Raw genomic sequence first — 26,716 nt, forward strand, 5'->3', positions numbered from 1 at the left:
TTAAAATTTTTAAAGAATTGTAAAATTCTTTTACAATGGATTTAGATTCCCCCTTTCTCCATGACAATCTGAAGAGGTCTCTAAAGCTGGATTTCAGAAACTTTGCATAACAGCATGACTCTGCTGGGCTATCCAGCACTCCAACTGACTTGGGTTTTGGTGAAATAATAGTTCATTGGATATTCATTTTCCTCATTGCTATTATCAGAAAAAAAAGGGAAAAATAAAAAGATTGTGATATATAGTAAAATAGTTTTTGTACTGTTAGCTCATTTTTCGTTAAACAAAATATAAAAATAATGTAGTATAGTAAAATAGTTTGCACATTGTAGGATTTTTTTTTTTTTTTTTAGTATTTCAAAAGGCATAGCAAACCTTTACAAAAAAGACATATGACCTTTCCATCTCATTACAAAATTAATTTGTATTGTTGTAGGAAGGGAAAATACAGGGCAGAAATCACCTAAGAAAAATATCTAAATGTGGGAATAAATGTCTTTAAATGTTAGCCCAACTAATCTACATATTTTTCTCTAAATTTAGCTGAAAGAAAAGTATATAATTCCAACTTGGCCTTGAAGCACAAATATAACATGCAATGGACAGCAAAAACAACTGAGAAATTCTGACCTAAACGGAATGGGCAGTCTGTACCACACAGCCAGGGTGATAGAGGATGCTGTGGGGAACTCTGGTCCTGGTAGCACAAACCTGTGTATTGCTGGCATTGCTTATTTCCGGATACCACCTGGATTCTAGCCAGTGTCCAGGGTGGGTCAAATACTGTCATCAATCTGTACTTCTCAAGTTGTAAAGAGAAAGATGAAATCCCAGGTTTATTTCTCATCTCCATTAAATCCCTGTTTACAATATGATAATTGAAAACTTTTGGAAATTGAGTTTTTATAAAACAATATTTTTATTGCAATCAATGAGTGTTTGAAAAAATGTAAAGTGCATTGGAAAGCTAATGTTTAACTGTGGAAATTGATTTTTTTATGTTTGCCAAACTGATTTACATATTTTTCTCAGAATGTATCTTAAAAAATGTGTATTCATTCATCTTGGCTATAAAACTTGGATACTGTGCAATGGGCAGAAAGAATAAATTGAGAATTCAGTGGCAAACAAATCAAAAGGAAAAAAGGCTTATGAAATGTTCAGATATTTGCTAACAGGTAAGAAAGGTAAAAATATCTTTGCCTTACTTTGAACAGAATTATTAATTTTGTATTCAGATTTTGTTAACCTGATAAAACTCTTGAATTTTTTTGTAGCTGCATTGTTTGTTTGTTTACTAAATAGTTAAATAACTTCTATTGCTTTATTATATTTTAATAGACCTCGTACATGACTAGGGAAATGAACTCATCTTTACCAAACATTTATTAAGAACATCCTTAATAGTACCCATTACAGGATACCCCAAAGGTATGTTTTGTTTTGTGCAAAGACGCCTTCCTGGAAAGCACTGTGTCAGGTCATAAATTCCTTCCTACAGTCCTTTCCCACCTACTACCAGCCAAAACATGTGACCAAATGTATCTGTCTAAGGTGTACATCTGGTCCTCTTCTTCCCTGCCTCAATGTCATTTACTGACTACCCATTGCCTATTTACCAAATGCTAGGCATTATGCTTATTACTTTGGGTATATGAGTTTCTTTAATCTTTATAACAACTCCAGCTGGTTATACTAATATTATCTCTATAAGAGAATATAAATAATTTGACTAAAGTCATACAGCCAGTAAGAGAAAGAATTCCTAGCCTAGACTAGCAGACTCCAATGTCCATATATTTAACTATCATTATGACGCTTTTTCAATATGCCAGAAATTACTCTAAATTTATCTCCTAAGATGCCTTTACATAAGTCCTCTAATCCAGCAAGAATGGTATACCTGCTGTATAACCTGCAGCCCGGGACTACACTAGGTGCCCCTCAATTAATGTTGCTGGAATCCAAGGAAAGCATTTGTAACTAGAAAATGCCATCATGCTAAAGCTTTAAAAACGTTTCATTCAAAAAAAAAAAAAAAAAAAGTTTCATTCATGTGTGAATTTAAGAAACAAAATGAACAAAGGCAAGAGAGACAAACAAAAAACAAAACAAAACAAAAAAAAACACTTAAATATAGAGAACAAACTGGTAATTGCCAGAGGGGAGGTGGTGGAGGGATAGGTGAAATAGAGAGAAGATTAAGAATACACTTATCATGATGAGCCCTGAGCACTGTATAGAATTGCTGAATCACTATATATGTACTTAATATAACACTGTAAATTAATTATAATTCCTTTTAAAAAGATCTTTTTAACTCCCAAATCTCTTATTACAATGTGCCAGTTAAATAAGAAAAGAAAATTTTCTTCTTGGCTAATAATTTCGTCATTTCTTTTGACATTCTTAAAGATTGTCTTAGAATCATAGGCCTCCCTAAAAAACATGAAAAAGCTATTCTTTTGCTCAATATTAAAGAGCCCACTCAAGAAATAGTTATTTTTTTTTTTTTTGGAATATTTATTTAGCAGTTTTCTGCTCCCTGCAATGTAGGTTAACTCCATTCATGAGTTTTCTTGTGACTGCTGGAACAAATTACCACAGACTCAGTGTCTTAAAAGAAAAGACAATTATTATCTCATGGTTCTGGAGGCTGGAAATCCTAAATAAGTCTCACTGGCCTGAAATCAAGATGTTACCAAGGCCATGTTCCCTCTGGAGGTTCTAAAGAAAGAGTCCATTCCTTGCCTCCTCCAGCTTCTGGTGGCTACCAGCATTTCTTGGCTTGTGGCTGCATCACTTCAATTGTCAAAGTTTCTTCAGATCTCTCTCTGCTCCATCTTCACATCAGCTTCTCCTCCATCTGTGTCAAATCTCCCTCTGCTTGTCTCTTAACAAAGCACTTGTGATTGAATTCAGGACCTGCCAATGATTCAGGATAACCTTCCCATCTCAAGATCTTTTCCAAATAAGATATCATTTACAGGTTTTAGGGATTAGGACTTGATATCTTCGGGACCATTATTCAGCCTACTATACTATCCATCTATAAATGTCATATCAACTGTATGAGAGAAATGTAGCTGAAAGACAAAAATATCATGACTTTTTCAAGTACGGAAATTTGAAGTATTTTTGTAAGAACTCCTTCAGCACGGGACGCCTGGGTAGCTCAGTGGTTGAGGGTCTGCCTTCTACCCAGGGTGTGATCCTGGAGACACGGGATGGAGTCCCACATCGGGCTCCCTGCGTGGAGCCTGCTTCTCCCTCTGCCAATGTCTCTGCCTTTCTCTCTCTCTGTGTCTCTATAATAAATAAATAAAATCTTTAAAAAGGAAAAAAAAAAAAAAGGAACTCCTTCAGCAGTTTTTCCCATGCCTTCTGCATCTGCATTCTTATCTCCTATAACTTGACCTGAAGCACATACAATAACATGCTCATTGGGGTTGTCAAATCATCAGTGAGAGATTAACAAATAGTAATCATTTTTTCTATGGTACTATGCAAGTAAAGAGTAATATTTTAGGTAAAATTTGCCATATAAAAATAGGTTACTTACTGAATTTTTCAACAATATGCATGGACTTGAGGCCATTATACTTTGTGAAATAAATCAGACAGAGAAAGACAAATAGTGTATGATCTCACATCATACAAACAATACAAACCAAACAGGTTCAACAGATACAGAGAACAGATTGATGGTTGCCAGGGGTTGGGAGTTGAGGGATGGGCAAAACAGGTGAAAGGACTCAAAAGGTACATACTTCCAGTTATAAAATAAGTAAGTCATGGGGATGAATATATAGCATGGTGACCATTGTTACTAATGCTGCACTACATATTTGAAAATTGCTAAAAGAATAGATCTTAAAAGCATTCATCACAATAAAAAAATTGTTTTGCTTACTATGGTGAGAGATGTTAATTAGACTTATTATGGTGATCATTTCACAATATATGCAAGTATAAAATCATTATGTTATACATCTAAAATTAATATGTCAATTATACTTCAATTTTTTTAATTTTTAGAAAAAGAAGTTCAAAAGATGAACAATAAACATGCCAAAACATTTGGCTAGAAAAAAAAAAAAACAGGTCATTTAGTACATGACTTCCTACTCCAGTTGTGCCAGGTTACAGGGGCAGAGGCCTTGACAGTATAATAAGTTTGACATTTAGATATAGTGACCACATGGTGAAAGGGAAGAAAACTTAGGATTCTGACAGATAGGGAGTTGGGATACATTAAGCCTGGATTCTGGATTATATTAAGCCTTCTTCATTGAAGAAGTAATCCAGAAAAAAATTACCTAATAACACAGGAATATAGCAAAGAAACTTAAACCTAATCATTCTAATCACAAGCTTGCAATTTAAATGACTTTGAGATTTAAATTCACATGAATGGCATGGGAATTTCCACTCAGGCTACTGTTACTTTTGGGGCATAAGACAGAAAGAAAAACAGCCCATATCACAGAAATACATGCTCAGGAAAACCACACAGACAGACAGACAGATATACACACACACACACACAGAGTCTCACTGAAGACACGCAAGCTAAAATAATAAAACAAAATAGGAAACGATAACAAAAAATAGTTAGATGCAATGAACAGTAGGATTAGACTCTAAGACTTGTTGAAAATAAAACAGTATGATAGAGATTGTATAAAATGAAAAATATTACAGCGATTAAAATATAAAGATGATATGACATCATATAAAAGAACAAGTATATTTTAAAAGAAATGAAACACTGAAACATTCAAGTTATTTGAATTTAAAAAAAAAATTATAGTGATTTAGAAGCATTTAGAAGCAGCTAAAGTGAAAGTTAGTTACCTGGAAAATAAATCTGTAAAAATTGGGGCACCTGGGTGGCTCAGTGGTTGAGTGTCTGCCTTTGGCTCAGGTTGTGATCCCAGGGTCCTGGGTTCTAGTCCCACAACAGGATCCCCACAAGTAGACTACTTCTCTTTCTGCATGTCTCTGCTTCTCTGTGTGTGTGTTTCTCATGAATAAATAAATAAAACATTTTTTAAAAATCTGTAAAAATTACTTGGAATGAACAAAGATAGCAAAAAGAAATTTTTAAAAAGAGAATAGTAAAGTTAAACGACCTAGAGAACAGAATTATAAGTTCCAACATATATTTAATATGATTTTTAGTATAAAAGAATAAAGAAAATGGAAAGAACCATATTAAAGTAATAAAGAATGAAAGCACTAAATTTTTGCATCTAACTCCAAAAGAGAGAGCAATAGCAAAAATAAACAAATGTGACTACATCAAACTAAAAAGCATCTGCACAGCAGAGGAAACCATCAACAAACTAAAAAGCCCACCTACTGAATGGAAGAAATTATTTACATATCATATACCTGATAAGGGGTTAATATTCATATACCTGATAAGGGGTTAGTATCCAAAATATGTAAATAACTCCACTCAATAGCAATCATCATCATCAGCATCATCATCATCATCATATGATTAAAAATGGGCAGAGAATCTGAACAGACACTTTTCCAAAGAAGACATACAGATGACCAACAAATACATGAAAGGGTGTTCAACATCACTAATTATTAGGAAAATACAAACCAAAACCACCATGATACATCACCTGACACCTGTTAGATTGGTCATTATCAAAATGACAAGAAATAACAAGTACTGGAGAGGATATGGAGACAAGGGAAACTTCACACACTAGTAATGGGAATGTTAATTGGTGCAGCCACTATGGAAAATAGTATGGAGGTTCCTCAAATACTACTCAGTCATAAAAAAGAAGAAATCTTGCTATTCGTGGCATGAATTGACTTTGAGGGCATTACGGTAAGTGAAATGAGTCAGAGAGAGACAAATGCTCTACGATTTCACATATATTTAGAATCTAAAAAAACAAAAAAAAAAGACCATAAACAAAGTAAAACATACAGATATAGAGAACGGATTAGTGTCTGTTAGAGGAGAAGAGAGTTAGGATGGACAAAATGTGTGAAGCGGGTCAATTGTATGGTGACAGATGGTAACTAGACTTATTGTGGCAACTGCTTTGCAGTGTATACAACTATAAAGTTATGTTTTGCCTCTGAAACTATGATATTATTATTTACAATTTCATCCCAAATTTAAAAAAGGTAAGTCAAAGAAATAAAAATATGACACAAACACTGATGAAATAAAAAGAAATTGAGAAGTTAAAATCTATAGCCAGTTCTTTGAGAGAAAAAAAAAAAAACGTATTTAACTAAAAGACAGTATTTGCAGCTCATATCAATAACAACAAATTGGAATCTGAAGTATGTTCTGAATATACTGCAAATCAGTAAGAAAATCAACAAGGCATATGTACAAATCACAAAGGAGAAATCTAGAGCAACTAAACAAAAGACACAGTTGGATAATAAAAAAGGAAGAAGAAAACATTTGAGCACCATTTATAATTTATTTTTTTGAGCACCATTTATAATTTTTAAAAAATTCTAAAAATAAGAGAATCAAACTGCCACATTCAGCAGAGATCCAGGAAGACAGGGCTAAAAAAGGGTAACTGTTGGATCCCAGAATCTACAAGTCAAGTGTAATCTTTATCAAAGCATTAGCAATAGTAAAATCAGTTTGTAATACATTGAGAAACAAATGTGAAGAAAGGAAATGGAAACAGAGTATTGACTTCCTTTACAAAATTAGATGATCCAGAGGCACCTGAGTGGCTTAGTCCCTTAACAGTCTGCCTTTGCCTCAGGTTGTGATCTTGGGGTCCTGACATCCTGGGTCCTAGGGTCCTTGGGTGGAGCCCTGCTCTGTGCTCAGCAGGGAGTCTGCCTCTCTTTCTCTCTCTCTCTCTCTCTCTCTCTCTCTGCCCCTCCCCCAGATCCCCCTCTCTTTCAAATTAATAAGTAAAATCTTAAACAAAGAAATAAACAAAGAGATGATGCAGGAAGAAGATGTAGTAATAGCTGGAGCTAAGATACCTGCTCAAAGTAGGCTTATTTATTAATTTTTCACTTGATTGTATGGAGCTTATTATTAAGCTCAGAAGTAGCCACAAGAGAGGGAAAAGTTCTTAAAGTAAGAGAGAAAATAAATGATAGAGCAATGCTCGGGAGAAAGCAATCAATTGCACCAATGCAAAGTTTAGCCTTGAGCAAAAGAGTAAAAATAATGCCTTAATTTTTAAATTGATGAGTATAGGAGATGGGCCTGCATGAAGTTGAGGACATTTGGTAATATAAGAGAGCAAAGTAAGAGGAAGTGAGTCTAACATTAGGTGAAGTAGAAATGATTTAGATATGACATTGTAGAGATCTAAGCGGATGTCAGACTACAACCATATTTTATTCATGAAAAAAATATATTATACAAAGCTAAATTAAACATGGGCCATCATGCCCTTAAGGAGCTCAGTATACGAGGAAAAGTGAGACCTGTTCAAACATAACCAAGATAACTAAATTGCCATTCATTCCTCCTTTCTCGATATATACATATTATTTTGTTCTTTTCTCTTTCATTTTATAAGATCACATAGCATCCTGTGTTCCTCTTTCTTCCCAATTCTCTAAAGGGATACATGAAAGGGTGAATGTTTACTATAGTGCCAACATTAAATGCAGGCTCCCTTCCACAGCTTAGCTCTGTGGTCTCTATAGAAACTCATCCAAAGCTCTGGAAAGATTTGTGCTAAATGCATGAAAGAGATGAGGGCTAGCAGAAGTCATTAAAATTATTCTATTTCTTCTTGTCCCATACCCAAATAGACGTCACCTTAGGAAAAGCATTACCTGCACTTCCTAATATGAAACTGACTTTGGTCACAGAGTCAAAATATTTTAAAGATAGACAAAATCAATTTTATTGCTCATTTCTCAAAATCTTGTCCCCGAATATTAAAAGCTATGTTTCAGGAAAGTAAAAGTTTCAAATTTACATTCCTCAGCTTCACTGAGATCACTTGGATACTGATTAAAATTTTCATCTTTTAGGTTTATTTGAAAATATTTTACTGGAACACCTGGGTGGCTCAGCAGTTGAGCGTGTCTGCCTTTGGCTCAGGACATGATCCTGGAGTTCTGGGATTGAGTCCCGCTTCGGGCTCCTTGCATGAAGCCTGCTTCTCCCTCTGCCTCTCTCTCTGTGTCTCTCAAGAATAAATAAATATTTAAAAAATATATATTCTATCAAACAGGAAAAGCCCATCAACATTCGTTTTAGTGCAATTTATACCAGCCTTTGGTTTTCAGCAATAAATGTGGAGACATAACCATTATGAGAATAATATGTTTTTTTTTAGAATAATATGTTTTTTTAAAGACAGCAATGTTTTTCCATGCATATAGCTAAAGAAAACAAATTTATCATATGTATCTTTTAATTTCTCAGAATTAAAATCATTTGCTCAAACTCCAAAGAAATTGTAATATATCTAAAGTTAATTACAACTTTCTTTTCTATATTTAATTATATTTTCTTCTAAAGAATAAGCATCATTCATCAATTAACTTCATTTTATGGTTGGCATGTTATATAGAATCACTGAGGCAGAAGAAATTTTATAGAGGAAAAAAAATACTCAGAACATGCAGTCCTCAGACATGCCAAGTCATTTGCTTCTTTTTACTTTTAAAAATCTCTTCAATATTTCATTAGCATTCTTCTTTTTTAGCACTGTAGAAAATACAGAGTGTATGTCTGATATACACTATTTCTGGACTATACAGTAACAAAGTGTATAAATTCACTTGGCTACTCAGAGTGACAACTTGAATTTCCTTAATATATAGTTACTTTCTCTGAAATTAAACAATTAATAAGCCAGCAGCTATGTGAATCATAAATTATTCATACTTAGTCTACCAATGAACATTAATCAATTATAAAGAGACACAGAAATTAAGACCAAGAGAAAGAGTCAACCATAGCCTTTTAATATTGAGACTCTGTTAACCTAGTCTCTTTAAACATATTTGATTTGTATAATAGCATCAATATGCACAGCTATGCTTGCTGCTCAAGTTTCCAACAAAATAACCAATTTATGAGTATACATATGCTGTCAACCAGTAACAAGAAATACTCATCACAATTCTGTAGTCTTTGACTAAAAGGGCTTATTAGAGTTCTTTCAAATTATTGTACCTCATCAAATATTTAGTATTAACTCTCTTGGCTTCCCAACGAATTTGAAGCACACTGAGAAACATCTTTAGAATTCTTTCGTAGTTTGAATACCAATAACTTTATACCAATATATATAAAATTATAATGATCACAAAGGCAAAACATCCACCTGGACAATGGCCCAAGTCAGTCAGTTGTGAAGCATTACACCATTAACAGACACAGGTTCAGCAGCAAACTTATGACTTGCAATCATCTAATGAGAAGTTTCAACATGCTTACCGTCAACACATATGATTTCTAGATTATGCAAGTACCCATTCTGATGAATTTTTTTAAATCAGTCAAAGAAAGAGCTATAGTTTCTAGTGTCCATTTTTACCAAGAGTAAAACAATAAAATAATGAGAGTATATGGATAGTGAATAGGGATTTGAATAGAGAAATGGAATTAATCAGGATTAAAAAATTGGAACAGTCATTTAGTTATAACAATCGATCAAATGTTAATGCCAAATATTACAGAGAAATAGGCTTAAAACTATTGTTTGGTTGATGTTCTGTAGGTATAATATGTTTACTTCTCACCAGAAATAGGTATCCCTGGATGTATTATTTCACTGTTCTTTGGAAGCTAGAGGAAATAGAGAAACTAGGTTTACAAAATGGGAATTAAGAACATCTGAGTCTTTGGCTGCATTTTTAAAAATTTTCTGTGCCCTTGAGCATTTTTAAGGACATGGCAACTTTTTTCCTGATCTGATGTGATGGTCAGTTCAGGGTGGGGAGGAGTAGAACCAGGATAGCTTTACGGGGCCTCAGAAAAAGTCATTGCCAGTAGTTATCATTCAGCAGGCATGACATTACAAAACCCTGAAAGCTCACATGCTCAACTTGAAAAATCATTAACTACCTGTTAGTCCTTTCTTTCAAAATCAATCAACAGATATATAGAGACCTTAATAAATACTAGCATTATGCTAAGTGCTGGGAGAAATATATATATAATATATAAATTATTTTATATAAATATAAAATATATATTATATAAATAAATTATTTATAATATAAATTATATATTATATATTTATATTTACATCAAAGTGATTGCTATTATGCTAATTTATACTAATACAAAATAAAAACATTCTACAAAAGGATAAGCTGTATGTAATAAAAGATGCTATAGATAAAAATACTACTAAAGTAAAAACAAGGTAGATTTCTTCAATGACTACCAGCATGGTTACTTTCTTAGAAATGCAGACCCTCAGACTCTACTCCAGACCTACTGAATCAGAATCTGAGTTTTAGCAGATGCCCAGATCTTGTGATTTATATGCACATTCAAGTTTGAGAAGCTTATCTTAGCTGTTTTCATAAGCAAAATGGTACTTAAATCAATTGTTAAACTAATGAATTGGCCAAGAAAGGTGAAGAAAAACAGTCCAGGAAATTTCAGGGGAGTGGTCAGAAGAGACCAAAAGCATAGCCTGAGAGGGTGTGAGACATGTTCCAGAAAGATTCTAGCTTGCCAATTTTGCTTGGGCAAAAGATTTTATTCAGAGAGCACCAAAAGATAAGTCTTAATATATAGAATGGGTCTTTGTAAGAGATGATCTGAAAGTTGGATTAAGGGAAACACTTAGTATTTTTAAACAGACCAGTGCTTTTGGAATAAATAGGATTCATGGTTCAGAATCCACCCTTCAGAAATGAAGAATTCACTCTGAGAGCTGCCTTGAGTATTGGCTGCTGGTGTCTCAAATTTGAGACCAAAGTTGCCTTTAGCCAAAGGGGGTTGCTTTTCCCAAGTTTATACCCTCTTCCTGGAGGCAGCTCACATCCAGTACTGTCTGATGCGGGGAACAAAGGCTTGTCGTGGCCCCAATTGGGGACATCATTGAAGGACTCTCTTAACATCAGAGTTCCCTGTGGAGTGAGATGAGTTATCTGGTACGAATGCATCTCATTATGATAACTCCCTCTGCTCAGTCCTGCTTTTCTCATTCCCTCACAGATGTTGCTCCCAAGAGAGCTTCTCAATAAATCTTTTGCACACAATTCTCCATAAAAAAAAAAAAAAACACCTGATCACTTTCTTCAAAAATGTATATCATCAGTAAAAAATGTATAATTAGTTCCATATAATTTTATTCCGGTATTATCCTTTGGTTACTTTATTAATGTACTTTAACAATCTATCTAAAATGTACATTTCTTAAAGGCAAGATATGTTGTATATTCCTTTAAAAATAACTTCACTAAGATAAATACAGATTTGGGTACACAATAAACGTTTAGCTCTCATTTTATGAATTTAAAAAGAACATTTTTTCAGGTTCTTTTAAAATGTCAACATTTCTGTGATATGCCTAAGATAAGCAAGTGAATAATTTTAGAAAAGCATTTATGAACTGAGAAGTACCTACTCCCAATACTGATTTCAGTCCTATACATCACCCATGTCAGCTCTTTTGTGTATCCCCGTTACTCTACTGGAACATAATAGGTACACAGTAAATATTGGTTAACTTAATGAATAAATGAGTATCATTTATACAGTGTATTGCAGTCTACCTAAGTGTCTTTAATTAACCCTCCTGGTAACTTTCAGGTCATAGCCTCAGTTACAACAGGAAACTAAACAGACACAGAATGGCCAATCTAAAAAAAAAAAAAAAAAAAAAATTCCCAGACTTGCCTCAGATTTTCTGAATTAGAATCTCTATGGGTTTTCATTACTTCTCAATTTAAATGTGTACTAATTCCTAACAAGTTCCCAAGTGATGCTGATGATCAGTGTCTCACACAACTAGGAATAAGGTTCAAGTTAGACCACAGTGATGGTGTGATGGTATATTGTTACAAAGCTCCTCAGGAGATTCTGAGATGTGGTTACTCAGATTTTATTTTCAAGTCATGCTCAAGCTCTACTCCTGGAGATTCTATTTTAATTGGTCCAAGATGGAATCTGGGTACTGATATTTTCTCCTAATATGCAGCCAAAGTTGAGAACCACAGCCGTAGCTTTTGCCCAAGAATACTTATTATAAAAAAAAGAAAGGAAGAAAGAGAAAGAAAAGAAAGAGAGAAAGAAAGAAAGAAAGAGAGAGAGAGAGAAAGAAAGAAAGAAAGAAGAAAGAAAGAAAGAAAGAAAGAAAGAAAGAAAGAAAGAAAGAAAGAAAGAAGAAAGAGAGAAAGAAAGAACACTTATAATCTAGGATGTGGTAGGAGCAGGACATTCCTGGGTCTCAACCCACTGTGCGTGCCTTTTATGAACCCCATACTATCTCCCTGGACACTAAATAAAATTTCTTAATTGCCCCATTCACTATCCAAATTAGGTTCGACTTTGAAACATACTTTATATATTTCAGAAATATAATTATATCTATGATATATATAATAACCACTATCATATAAATTTCTAAAGATCACAAAGGACAGATATATGATCAGAAAATAAAAGTGGGTAAACGTGATTTAATTACTATCAGAATTCATTAATAAACGTTTTAATCTTTAACAAGTCTAGGGGTTCCAGAAAGTAGTCCCACACATTCTCTGAGTAGTCATTTCATTATCTCAGGAAATTGCCCTTTTCCAACTTCCTTCTATATTTGGATAGAGAACACACAATGCCTCTATACTCCCCAATTCCCCCCTTTACAATAAGAGTATTAGTAAAATAATTTCCTTTTGCTTACATTTCCAACCTTTTTTGTAGGTAACCCACAAATGTTTCTCTGAAAAATTCTGGTCACCCATTATGATGACTGAAAGATATAAAGCATCGTCAGCCACATGTGCAAGCCATCAGTTTTTCAATGTAACATAGCAAGCGGTAAAGCGCAAACACTTCAGCTGAGGTCTCAGCCACTAGATGCCGCTGATGTGTCTGCAGGCCTAGGAAGTGAATTCTACAGAACTATAAAGGCTTACATCTTGGAAAATAAAATGCTGTTACTATGGTGACCAGCTGAGATTATGGATAATGAGAGTACCATGTTTTCCACTCTCTAAGGAGCTATTGTTCTCCGCATATTGCTCTATGCTGAACATTACTGACCTTCAAAATGTATCAAAATCATTGGTACTTTCCTTTCTTAAAAAAAGAGATATTTCATTCAGTACTTTTGTGTGAGTGAGAAGCTATACACATCAGTTATTCACACACACACACACACACACACATACACACACACATATGGAAAGGAACCATTATTCAGTGCATTTTTCTTATTTATGCACAGAAGAGAGATCAATGGTCTTAATAGTACATGATGTCATAGTTTCTACAACTTCTATGTTTCCAAATTCTTTAAAATTCTCTATCTACAAAGATAGAGGAATTGGAGAAACTAGCTCAATATTTATCATCTCTGTAACAGCATCAAATATCAAGCTAGAGATAATTGTAAGCAAGAACATGTTTTCAGAGGAACAAGGATATATGAAATTTCCAGTTTTGTCTGAGAAAATCTTGAAATACAGTTATTTTTCTTCTAAAGCTAGCAATGGACAGGAAAAGAGAGTCATGGAAGAAACAGAAATCTTTCACATAAAACATGTTAAAAGGATAAATGACATTTATTATTTACTAACTAGTTAAAAGATGTTAAAAGGATACATGACATTTATTATTTACTAACTAGTTAAAAGATGTTAAAAGGATACATGACATTTATTATTTACTAACTAGCTGTTGATTATTGACGAGTCTTTAATATTACTCTCCAATAGCAAATCTGTGAAATTAAGGTTCATGTTCATATATTTCTAGAAAAATAAAATGTAAGGGGAATGTTCAATAGATATTGGGATTGTCTGTAAGAATATCATACAAAAAAAAATGTCCCCAAATAATTATTTGAACTAGCATAGCCCAAGGAAATCAAAATTAATTAATATATCTCAAAATTCAAGCAAGGGAAGTATTAATGACCATATTTTTCATGTCAAATGATTTTACATAATAACTAATGAGTATGAAAAGTAATAAATATGTCATATTTCATAATATATGATGGATTCTCATTATCACAGAAAACTCCACCCAGTCATTCCTTTCAAAAGCTATTGCCAAGCTGCTTAAACCTAAAGTGAATTTGATATGCCATCTCCTTAGGCCTAGTCTCCAATGGCATTAAATGATTCATAGAAACATAGTTTGGTAGGCAGTTCTTAACAGTAGCTGCACCTTTTAAAAACAAATAGAAGATAGAGTTGACAAGAAATATCTGGAAATAAATGTCAAGGGACATTGTTAGAATACTAACCTGGTATTTGGGTCATAGTTTCCCAAAATACAAGAAATTCTGAAAGTACAGGTCTGTGGTCACCTATACTCAGCTGTCACTTCCATAAAAAGGTAATATAGACATGCAAGACACTAAAAACAATGATGTGATATACCCACGATGTATTTTACTCTCTATATTAGTTTCCTGGGGCTTCCATATTGAAGCACCATAAACTAGGCACTTTAAAACAACAGGCATATATCGTCTTCCAGTTCTGGAGGGTAGAAGTCCAAGATCAAGGTGTGAGCAAAACCACACTCTCTCTGAGACCTGCAAGGGAAACTTTTCTTGCCACATATTAGTTTCTGGTAGCCAGCCAGCAATCTTTGGCATTCCTAGGCTTTCAATTGCATATCCTCAATCTCTGCTTTTATCATCATGTGACATTCTTCCTGTGTGTCTCTGTCTTCACATTGCCTTCTTCTTATAAGGACACCTGTGATATGGGATTAGGAGCCCTCCATACTCCACTGTGTCTTCATTCTAACTAATTACATCTGCAATGGCCCTACTTCCAAATAAGGCCACATTCTGACACACCAGGGGTTAGGACTTCAGCATAACCTTTTATGTGTGGGGAGGGAGGACTCAATTCAACCTTTAACACTCGCACAATTCTAGATAGTATTTGGTACATCAGACCTTATAAATTACTACCATTCCTATCTCTTGATTTGCAAGTGCTTTTTAGGAGATCATGAGATTTACTATCAGCTTTATGATGCCATCCATACTCAAGCATTTAAAATGAACTCCAATAACTGCAAAGCATCAAGGACTAGGGAACCAAAGAATATAGAGGACTGACTACAGTCTTTTCTTATTTCTTCCTGTAATCAGGCAGAAATGTATATAAATCATATCATCTTTAAAATTTTTTTATTTGTTTTTCCATTTGGCACCTAAATAATTACCTATATATGCATGGACATAAACAACATTGACAATTTTCTGGGAAAATGTTTAATTCTAATAATAATTATGGCTTCATATTTTACTAAAGAATATATAACTTATATCATTCATTTCCTTTATATTTCATATAGTTATATAAATTAAAAAATGAAAAAACACTGCAGCTTCATAAATCTTTGGATCAACCTTCAATGACTCCTGTGCTTCAACCTGCCCAATCAAGGATATTCTAGTTATATTTAAGCAATGTAATTTTTTTTTCAAATTTTCATCATGTATTCCTATCAGATTCTCTTCTAACACTACACCAAAAGAGGAAACACAAATGACTTCTGAAGTTTTAAAAAGATAAAAAGTGTGCTCATTGATCCATTGATCAATCCTTTCATCCTCATCCATGAGGATCTACTATATACCAGGCACTATCATTGGTCCTCAATTTATGTAGTTGGCAATGGTGGTGGTACATCTGCTGAATCCCAACTACTTGAGCTTGCCCAAATGTTGATTTAATATATAGTGAGTCCCTTATATTAGAATTTAAAGAATGCAAAGTGTACTATAAAATACATATTTTGTAAATTACATTTTGATTGTGCTTCCTAACAGTTATACTAACATAATTTACTCTTGGATTTCAAGGGAAGCTTTGGATTGCTTTTGCAAGTGTCCATATGAAGATACAAATATCCAGTCACATTTTCAACAGCCTAATGGCAATTACTTATACATCCTTTCAATAACACAAGTTAAACGTGTTCAACACTGAACTCAGCATCTTCATTTTCTAACCATATTTATTTGTATGTGACAAATTTCTCCTATTGATACCATCACCTTCCCATAACCAAGGCTCAAAATCCATCTTTTCTTTGCCTTTTAAATAATCCCTTTATGAGGTTTCTCTTTCATTTTCTCATTTTAACTTCACAATATTTTTCTATCTATTCTCTCTTCTTTATTTTGTTTTTCTTCTTTTTTTCTCTCTTCTTTATTTCCACAAATAACCCCACTCTTTACCTCTCATAGAATGCTAGCTTTCTAAATGGTCTCTCAACTTCCTTTCCCAAAATATTTATCTCATTGAATAACAAATCTGATCATGACATCCTCCTACACACAAACCTTTTTATCCTCCCATTTACCAATGGAGTAAAGGCCAAAGCCCTTTGTCTAGCATTCAAAGTCTTCCATAATCAGTCTCCTATCTCTTTTTCCTATCTTCCTATTGCTCATCATATCAAGAACAGTATTTTCAAACTAAAATAACTGCTATTAACTTGAACATTTCAAATTGAGGACATTAATCACACTATTTCCAGTAAGAATGTCTTCACACTATACCCAAATACTGTTATTCAATCATAATAATTACTATTTTTATTTAACTAATGAAATGAAGGACTGAGCCAGCTTATTGCAAGCGAATGATATACTTCCAAATCTTCCAAACCTAAAGCTCCAATATATATCAGAAAAATAATATTTTTGAAAATCCACAAATTGAATGATTATCTGAAAATTTTATGTTTTCATTATTAATAGGAGAAAAGCATGGATGTAGGTCTTATTATTTTAAGACTAATATGCTCCTCTTTGTATAACATAAATTATTCAAATTCATATTCATTTTACTTTTAAGTACTCCATACAAAATTCTTCAAGAAAGTATAGCAAAAGGTAAAGCACAATTTGTTAATAATTAGATTTCTCATTATTATTTTGTTCAGGTGATTCTACGTTCATTTGAATAAAATATATTTTATTGAATAAATTTCATATTGAATAAAATAATAGAAGAAATGCATGCTTAATGTGAAGTAAGAGAAGTTAAATTTCCAATTATATGCCGGTAAGAAATTTTATAATTTAGCTTTGAAACCACCAAAATTATTGTTATTCCAAAAAAAATTTTACAATGAAAACTAAATATATAAATGAAAATGGTCAAAGTGAAATTTACTTCCATTTTACTATGATTCTTTCATATTAATGTTTTCTAAAAATTTTATTTCATTTTTTAAAGACACTAGAACCTCTAGAATTTTTTTAAAAAAATTTTTATGATTTTATTTTTCTTAAAGATTTTATTTATTTATTCATGAAAGACACAGAGCATGAGAGAGAGAGAGGCAGAGACACAGGCAGAGGGAGAAGCAGGCTCCATGCCGGGAGCCTGACTTGGGACTCGATCCTGGGACTCCAGGATCATGCCCAGCCCTGAAGGCAGGCGCTCAACCGCTGAGCCACCCAGGGATCCCGAACCTCTAGGATTTTTGTTAATTAAAGGTAATGATCTGGTAAGTAATTTGATGATGAAATTATATTAATTTACAAAAGAGATGTTTTATTCTTTAACATTTTTATTTTATTTTATTACAGAATTTTAAAAAAATAAGGATTTTCACTGCAAAAAAATCTCTGAGAGTTCTACTCAAGATAGCAAATAAATATACTTTGACACTTGCACTATGCCCTAAGTATATAATAAAGATTGATAAAATATAAAAACAGAAAACCAAAAATTCACCCAGAATCAAAACCAAGAGAGAGATGTCTATAAAACCTGAGTCCCAATAGGAACCAGAACAGAAGCCCATGGCAGCTGGGCTCCTGTACTGAACAGACACAGTGGCAGCTTGTTTGGGCTATCAGCTCAAGCAATAGTTCAGAAGGGAATGGAAAGCCCAGAAACAAAGCTATGCATGTAGAAGAACTCATGTGTTGACCAGACATGTCAGTTTGGTAAGGAATGAATGTCCCAGCTTAAACCTATTGTCCTGGTGTTTGGTTTGGAAAGTATCTTATTTGTTTCATGTTTTTCAATGATTCCCAATAGTTGCATTAAATTCAGTAAAGTATCTCTAGTACTTCTAGAAACCTCCATGGTCTGTACAGCATTGTGTCAGAGCCTGTGCAATGAATTTAGTTATATTACCTTTGCCTGTTCCTTTCCAGATTCAATGTAACTAATAATATACTCTATGAAAACATGCAAGGTATTTACTGATAAATATGCTCTGTGAGAAGTAGATGAAGGCTCTTTCCTGGGCTCAGGGGTGAGGAGAGGAATATTTGATGCTGGGTGCTTTTGTAAGCCATTTACATACCAGCCAGTTTTGCCTTTTCTCATGTTTTGGCCTATAAAATATACCATACTGCCAGACCACCAATCGGTGGACCATGCCTGAACCTGAAATTTGTGCAAAGTGGCCAGTTGATGTGGTTTTTAGATACTGAGGGAAATCATGGGATGTATTTGTAAGATATAGAGGTAAAGTATCATACTATAGACTATAGATAATTAGTTGGAATGCACCTACTTCAATAATTCTGTCATTCATTGTATGGTAGAAATATATCACCTTTATTTTTTGCAGTAAGCCCTTTTGACAATGAAATAAAAATACAAATGCTTATGCTTAATGCAAAGTTAAATTTATGTGTCTCAAAAGGTTGATGATGGATGTATAACTTTCACAAAAGATTCATGGATACATGTCATTCACTATAGAGTCTTAATGTTATCATGACAATATTAAAACCAAAACAAATTTACAACAGAACCATTAGCATCTTATTCCAAGTTGAAAGTTATTTCAAGACCACGTTGAAGACTACAGTTTAACAAAGAAGTCACAAGAAGTGCATTTTCTTTTTTTTTCTTTTTTTTTTAAGATTTTGTTTTTTTATTCATGAGCAACACAGGGAGGAGAGAGAGAGAGAGGCAGAGACACAGGCAGAGGGAGAAGCAGGCTCCATGCAGGGAGCCTGACATGGGACTCCATCCAAGGTCTCCAAAATCAGGCCCTGGGCTGAAGGTGGTGCTAAACCCTTGAGCCACTCAGGCTGCCCCCCTTTTTTTTAAATTTTTTTTAAGTTTTATTTATTTATTCATGAGCAACACAGAGAGGAGAGAGAGAAAGAGGCAGAGACACAGGCAGAGGGAGAAAATAAGTGCATTTTCATACTTCCCTGTCATGCATGACTTTTCATTTAGATCAACTAATTGTTCTTTTAAATTAAGTTTACTCATTTTCAAATACAAGCTTTCTTATGCTCAATTGAAAAAGTAAGCAATAGCTGTTAACATGTTGGATTCAGTATTAAAATAACTTCACAGTTTATGTTCCTATTTGTATATGTGTTATTAATTGTTTCAAATAAAATTATGTTATTTCCAAAATTGATTTGATTGTTGTCAACCAGTTTATGAAATAATACCACAGATGTTAGAAGTTCATTATGTTGCAGCTTAAACATGCAAAATTATTATGAATGCTAATATAAATTTAGTTTAAAAGTGCAAAGGTAAGATGATCTTTTTTTGGTAATACTATAAATTTTGCTAAAGCACATTTATGCAGAAATGTATGGATTTTATACTTAGTTCAAAAACAAATCCATATAAGGAACAAATAAAACCACATTTTGCTCATGTTTCGAACATAACTAGAAATAGTAAATACTAAAAATTTCAATATATGGGAAGGAAATACAGAAGAGATACACAGCCTTGCTTTAAGCAAAATAGAACAATGAGAAATTCCAAGAAAATAAAAGGCCATATATTATTATCATTTTGTGAAAAGGAAGCTCTGGAGCCATGAACTAGAAAGGGGATCATAACTCAACTCCCCTTTCTGAAAGTCCATCCATGTACTCATTCTATTTAAAAAATGGACAAGACAAAATCATTGTGTAGATTCCCAATTTTCATTCGTAAATAATAAAATAATTAAAATGCCCCTACTATAAAAACTGAAAGTCAGCCAATAAGTCATGCCTACAATAAAACTAAAAACTATAATTTAACATTCCAAAGTGAGCTTTAAAAAATAAGAAATATATAAACAATAAATACATATAATTAGCTAGAAAACCTCAGAAATAAGATGTTTGTAAAATAGGAAGAAAAATACGTATGACAGCATTTAGGACAGAATTGAAAGTAAAAGAATATATTACCTCAGAGATTAAAAAATAAATGAATGAAATGAAATAAATAAAATGAAATAAAATAGTAAATACGCACAATAAATGATGCCTTCAGAAAAGTAAAAGATGGGAAGGAGAAAAATGTTAAAAAGCAAAGGAAATGAATATGTAACAATAAGGATTTGAGAGGGGCACCTCGGTGGCTCAGTTGATTTAGTGTACAGCTCTTGGTTTCAGCTCATGTCATGATCTCATAGGTTATAGGATCAAGCTCTATGCCAGGGTCCACTCTCAGTAAGGAATCAACTTGAAGATTCTCTCCCTCTGCCCCTGCCCCTACTCAAGCTTAAGTGTGCTCTCTCTCTCTCTCTCTCTGAAATAAATCTAAAAAAAAAAAAAAAAGGATTTGAGATATAATCATAAATATGGAAGATAAATTATGAAAATTCAGTAGACATATAATGATCTCCAAAAAGAAAACCTACAGCAACAGAATATTTAAAATGCTGAAAATCGGGGTGCCTGAGTGACTCAGTTAACATCTGCCTTCAGCTCAGGTCATGATCCCATGACCCCCTCCCCTCACATCGGGCTCCCTGCTCCTTGGGGAGCTTGCTTTTCCCTCTCCCTCTGTCTGCTGCTCCCCCTGCTTGTGTTTCTCTATCTTTCTCTCTGTCAAATAAATAAGTAAAATCTTTTTTTTAAAATGCTGAAAATCATAACTCAAAAAAAAATTCCCAGAAATTAAAGAAAGACCTGAAACTACTCACCTGGAAATGGACCTAAAAAGCCCAACATCCACATGTATTCTTATAAAAGTATTACACTTCAATGATCTTTTTTGTTTCCCAGCAAAAATGATCATCTCTTAAAAGGAAAGAAAATCAGACTGTTATTAGATTTTTCAAAAGTGATACATTATGCTAGATGTCAATGGAGTAACACAATTTAAATATGGAAGAAAATAAAACAGGATCCACAAATTTTATATTCAAGCCAAACTCATCTTTAAACATGAAAACCTCAGATGACCTGTTATGAAATGCAAGGATTTGTGAGACATCGTTTCCATGAGTCCTTCCAGGGATTACAAAAAGAATGAGTTTCAGACAACCAGAAAGTCTAGAGATCATCATGATGACTGCTGGAACCTTGGGGCCTCATCCTACTATTAAAATGGTCAGCACCTGGGAGAGGTTCAAACTTCATCATTAAACTTATGACCTCAAACCAGACCAAACTGAGCAGTCACTTGTTTTGAGCTCTAAACCCTTGAGCAGCTGGAAACCAATCCTTGTGGAGTTCCTGTTCAAAGTTACTCATTCAGTACATACTATCCTTCATATTCAGTGGCTTTCATGAGAAAGTTCTGGAAGTTGTGTGATTGATCTCAACTTAATTTTGCTCCCTGGGCCTTTGGCAGAAAGTGTTTGTGCTATAAACATTTACACCACTGTACTTATGCCTCAAAAAATATAAAATTACTTTCTTTTTCAATACCTTAATTTTTATAGTTGACATGACTCCCTGATTGTAGCCTTTCTCTTTCACTCATTAAAGACCAGTTTCCAAAAATAGGAAAGGAAAGTGAAGAGAAGGAAGAGACAAATAAAGAAATTGGGGGGGTGGGAGGGAGGTGGAGGAAACAGTAAGGAGGGAGATTAAGAGTGAGAGGAGGAGGAGGCAGAGGAGGAGAAAGAGAATATGGGTAGAAGGAAGGACAGCAGGGGAAGAGGGGTGGATGTGAGGGAAAGAAAGGAGAAGTAAGAGGAAGTAGAGGAGGAAAAGGAGGAGGAGGAGGGGAAGAAGAGCTAATTGCAGGAGGAACTATGAATTCAAAGTGAGTAACTTGGACAGTGACAGCAAGGTCAACCCTGAGGGCAACATTGCAGTCAGACACAGCAGTGTAAGTGACAGGGACAACAAGATTGCAGATTAGAGTGACCAGGTTACAAAGCAAAGAGCAACATCAAGGTAATTTTCACATCCACCAGGAGGCTTTGTGAGTCTCCTGAGATTCTATCAAGGGAACAAGAGAGACTTGGAAGGCCTGGAATCTCAATGTTTCAGCCTGTTGGACCTCAAAAATGATTAATTTTGTGATTATGCCTGTCTCTTTACTGTTCCTTCAAGTTGATTAGGCCTAGAGAACCAGGGAGGGATTACCTTAGATTGAAAACCACAGCAACAAAAATGTTGTTTATATGATACCATGAAAAAGTTAACCAAAAAAAAAAAAAAAGGAAAGAAAGAAAAAGTTAACCAAAGATATTAATAATGTGTCAAATAGCTTCATGCATAGAGTCACCAAATTTAATCCTATTTTTGGCATTGTAAGAAATATCTTTGTGAATTAACATTTAATTGGTAAGGGCGGAATTTACTCTGATAATCTCTTTGTAGAGCACAGGGATACTTAATATTAACAAATTGCAAGTTTTAGTAATGTTATGAGTCTTGTGAAATGCATTTCTTTCCATATATCCCACACCACGGGCATAATTCACATCTGCTTAAATTTGCCTTTCCATGTACCAAATATGAATTAATACACTGCTTGATAGCAAGAATTTTGGGTTTTTTTTTAGAATGTCAAAAGATAGAATCTTTTGCAAGTTCAACTGAAGTCACCAAAAAAAAAGCATGCAATTAGCCTGAAAATGAAAATAAAATATGCACTCACAATAAGACTCACCTGTATGAATGTTTATTACCAACTGAAAGTGTCATTATAAACATAACTAACGAAGGCATAAAAGTAATCACAAATTCTTGACATTTCCTTTTTCCTAGAACTAAAAAACTTACAAAATAGGAAATATATTCAGTGAGTATTAGATATTATCTGTTAAATTAACTTGGCAGAAAAAAAATTGCCAAAATTCAGGAAATATTTGACAACTGAGAGGTATATGCTATAATTTTTAATTTTAAATACATATAAATGTCTCTTTGTAGGATTATATAGACTTAAATTTCCATATATAGAAACTATAAATTTAAGCATAGTTTCCCAAAGAAAACAGAAATGTTTGACTAATACACCAATAAGAATGATCATATATATATATGTATATATGTATATATATATACATACTTTGCTCAAAGATATTTTGCTAAACTCTTGAGATTTTAGAATAAAAGGAAATAATCATACAATGATGCCCATTCTGAAGGCCATATATCACCCCAAACTGACACATGTAGGTGCCACCTATTGAATGTCCTATTTATATTTGTGGGTGTTTTTTTACTCACTTTATCTCAAATCCAAATAGTACTTCTCATTCCAATTTTTTGGATAGAGCAATTAAGGTCATATCTATAAACAACATGTTCATGTTCACAGGTGTTCGAACCAGAATTCCAATGCAGATCTATCAAAGAAAAACCCACTCTTGGGGCACTTAGTCAGTTAAGCATCTTCTTTTGGCTCAGGTCATGATCCCAGGGTCCTGGGATTGAGCCCTGAATCAGGCTTCCTGATCAAGGGGAGCCTGTTTCTCCCTCTCCTTCTGCCCCACCCATCTCCTCTTGTGTGATCTCTTTCTCTCTTTTTAAATAAAATCTTAAAAAAAATAAATAACCCATTCTTCCTTCTATGTTACACATCTATCATGATGTACTTCCTAATAAAATTCAATTTTTAAAATTAAATAAAAATAAAGAAAAATCAATCAATAAAATTTCACATTACTTATGCCTATTATAAGGTTGCCCTTATCAATTTTTTAGATAGAATATACAATAGTTAATCCCAGATAAATTTAGCTGGAAAATTGTTGTATACAGAGAAGATAATTGTTATGGAATTGAAGAAGCAGTCAAAACAATGATGATAGAATGGTCTTTGGTTTCCAGAAGATCCAAGTTGTTTTCTAGTGATTTCTTTACAAGAGCACTATCATTATCAATGGCCCTTATTAATGAACATATCAGTCATTTGGTCAGTTATTTACCTGTCACTGTAAAAGAGCATTTCTACCCTGGGTTAGATAATAATCTTATACTATTCATTGATTTAAGCTGTTTTAGTTATCTTATATATAGTGTCCTGATCTTAGAAACAAGGGATGTGGAGTCAGACAGATTCAGACCTTCTTTCTTCCTTAATAGCTGAAGCACAGGACATCAGAGCTATTATTGATTCATTCCCTTCTTCATTTCATCATTTAAAATGGGAAAATTGGTAGTTACCACAGAGAGTTATGGTAGGGATTAAAATGGCTAATATATGAAAAGGGCTGAGCCAATCCTGGACTCACAATGGGCATTCAGTTAAATTTAGTCACTTCAATTTCTTTCTGTTTGTTAACCTCATAATGCTTACCAAAGTATATGTATATGCATATGTATATATATAATATGTGTGTTATATATAATATGGACATATATATAGGCTATATATACAATACTATATATATGTGTACAGGCAACAATATTGAAATGAACTTACTAAAGAATACGAAATGTGTTAATATAAAATGAAAAAATGTGATGTTTCTAACGTTTGATAATAAAATGTAACATTTGGAGTTATATTTTGTGAGGCAAAAAACACTTGTCTCTCTACTGGAGAAAATATGTTTGTATATACATGGGCAAAAACCATGTGCATCAATATTAGTTTCTACAGTTGTAAAATAGCTTAGTCATCAAATGTGCACACTCTTTTACAACAAAATAATCCCTGTAGGTACCATTAGACAATGTCTAGTCCTCCACTAAAAATACATCCAGTTTTCTTGTTTGTGAAATTCCCAGATCTGGACATCCTATAAAGTATAAAGCTTTGGTTTATATCTTCTCTCAGTTTGAACAAACAATTTCTGAATTTCCATTCTCTCTATAATAAACGAAACATGATTTTAACATTTTAGGTAAATTATATATATTTCTTAAAGTGTTTCTCATGTATTTATACTTTCCTCTTTCTATGTCTTACTTACCTGTTTAGATAGTGTGTCTATTCCAATGATTAAGAAAACTTGTTCCAGAAGTAATTCTGACTCCTCACTAACTACCTGTTTGATTATGGGCAAGTCATTACTACCCTCTAAGCTTTCTTCCTCCTCTGAAAAATGGCAAAAGCAAAGGTACCTACTTCATTGTGTTGTTGTGAAGCTTAAAAGAAACACAAAATTTTAGAATCACTTCTGGCACATGGTAATCATTCAGTGAAACATTGTTTTTATTCTATTGTTATTTCCTAGAAAGAAGGAGGCAACAGTATTGAGCCTTTAGTGATAGAGTAGCCACCAGAAGAAAATGGCAACAAAAACAAGTAAGAAAAGCTTCCGGACATTGATAATAACAATAAATGAGACAATGAGGTAAACTTTAGGGACCAGGTCATGATTGTGTTCAAAAAGCAAAATAAGGTGCATATATTGGTTTTAGGGTGGCAGTTTTCTTTCCTCAGTTAAATAGCTCCATGCATTTTCACTCAGAAAATTTAATTGTAAAACAGAGATAAAGATACACAAAATAGAGACTATGCTTCACAAATAATACTCCTCAAAAATTGTTGGCTATGTTATATTGTTGATTTCTTTTGAAAATTTAACTATATAGGTTATATCTGAAGTTTATTAATTTATGGAAAAAATAATTCTAATTCAATACCTTCTTTTGCTTTCAGAGAAAAATATATTAAATATCTCACTCTCTTAAAGTTAAAGAATGTCCAAACCTGAAATAGTCTAATTTGAAAGGTATGAGCTTAGGGGAAAATGGTGCAGAAGAAATATACTTTTCCGTAGCATAGAACCCCTGTTGCATACAAGTCATACCCTGGAGGGTTTGAGGGGGGTGTTGTTTAGTTTTAGTTTTTGTTTGATAATGTTCTACTTTTCACCCCTCAAAAGTTAGGTAGAAAGAAAAACAGTCTGATGCAACATGATGTCTTTGGGGCAACAGTTAGTCATACCCTGGAGGGTTTGAGGGGGGTGTTGTTTTAGTTTTAGTTTTTGTTTGATAATGTTCTACTTTTTACCCCTCAAAAGTTAGGTAGAAAGAAAAACAGTCTGATGCAACATGATGTCTTTGGGGCAACAGTTAGATTTACATTCCATGAAATCTTAATAGGCTTATATTTCAACTGAAATGTTCTATAATTGCTCAAATTTAGATGATATATTAGAATAAGATTCCAAAATGATGCATTAGCCTTCACTCTTTTACAAACATGCATAAAACTGACAAAAACACACTGAGGGTAAAGAGTATATTCTTGGCTGAGAGATGACTCAAACATTTAACAAAAGTCTCTATTTACCCTCCAATTCAGAAATATACAAATATAGAACACATCATATGTGGGGGGCTAAATTTCTATGTCTGAAGCCATAAAATCACCAACCAATAGCCAAAATTTAGGGTCTCATAAATTAACTGTGCCATATCATACAGTG

The sequence above is a fragment of the Vulpes lagopus genome, chromosome 9, assembly GCF_018345385.1.
Source record: "Vulpes lagopus strain Blue_001 chromosome 9, ASM1834538v1, whole genome shotgun sequence".
Taxonomy (NCBI): Eukaryota; Metazoa; Chordata; class Mammalia; order Carnivora; family Canidae; genus Vulpes; species Vulpes lagopus.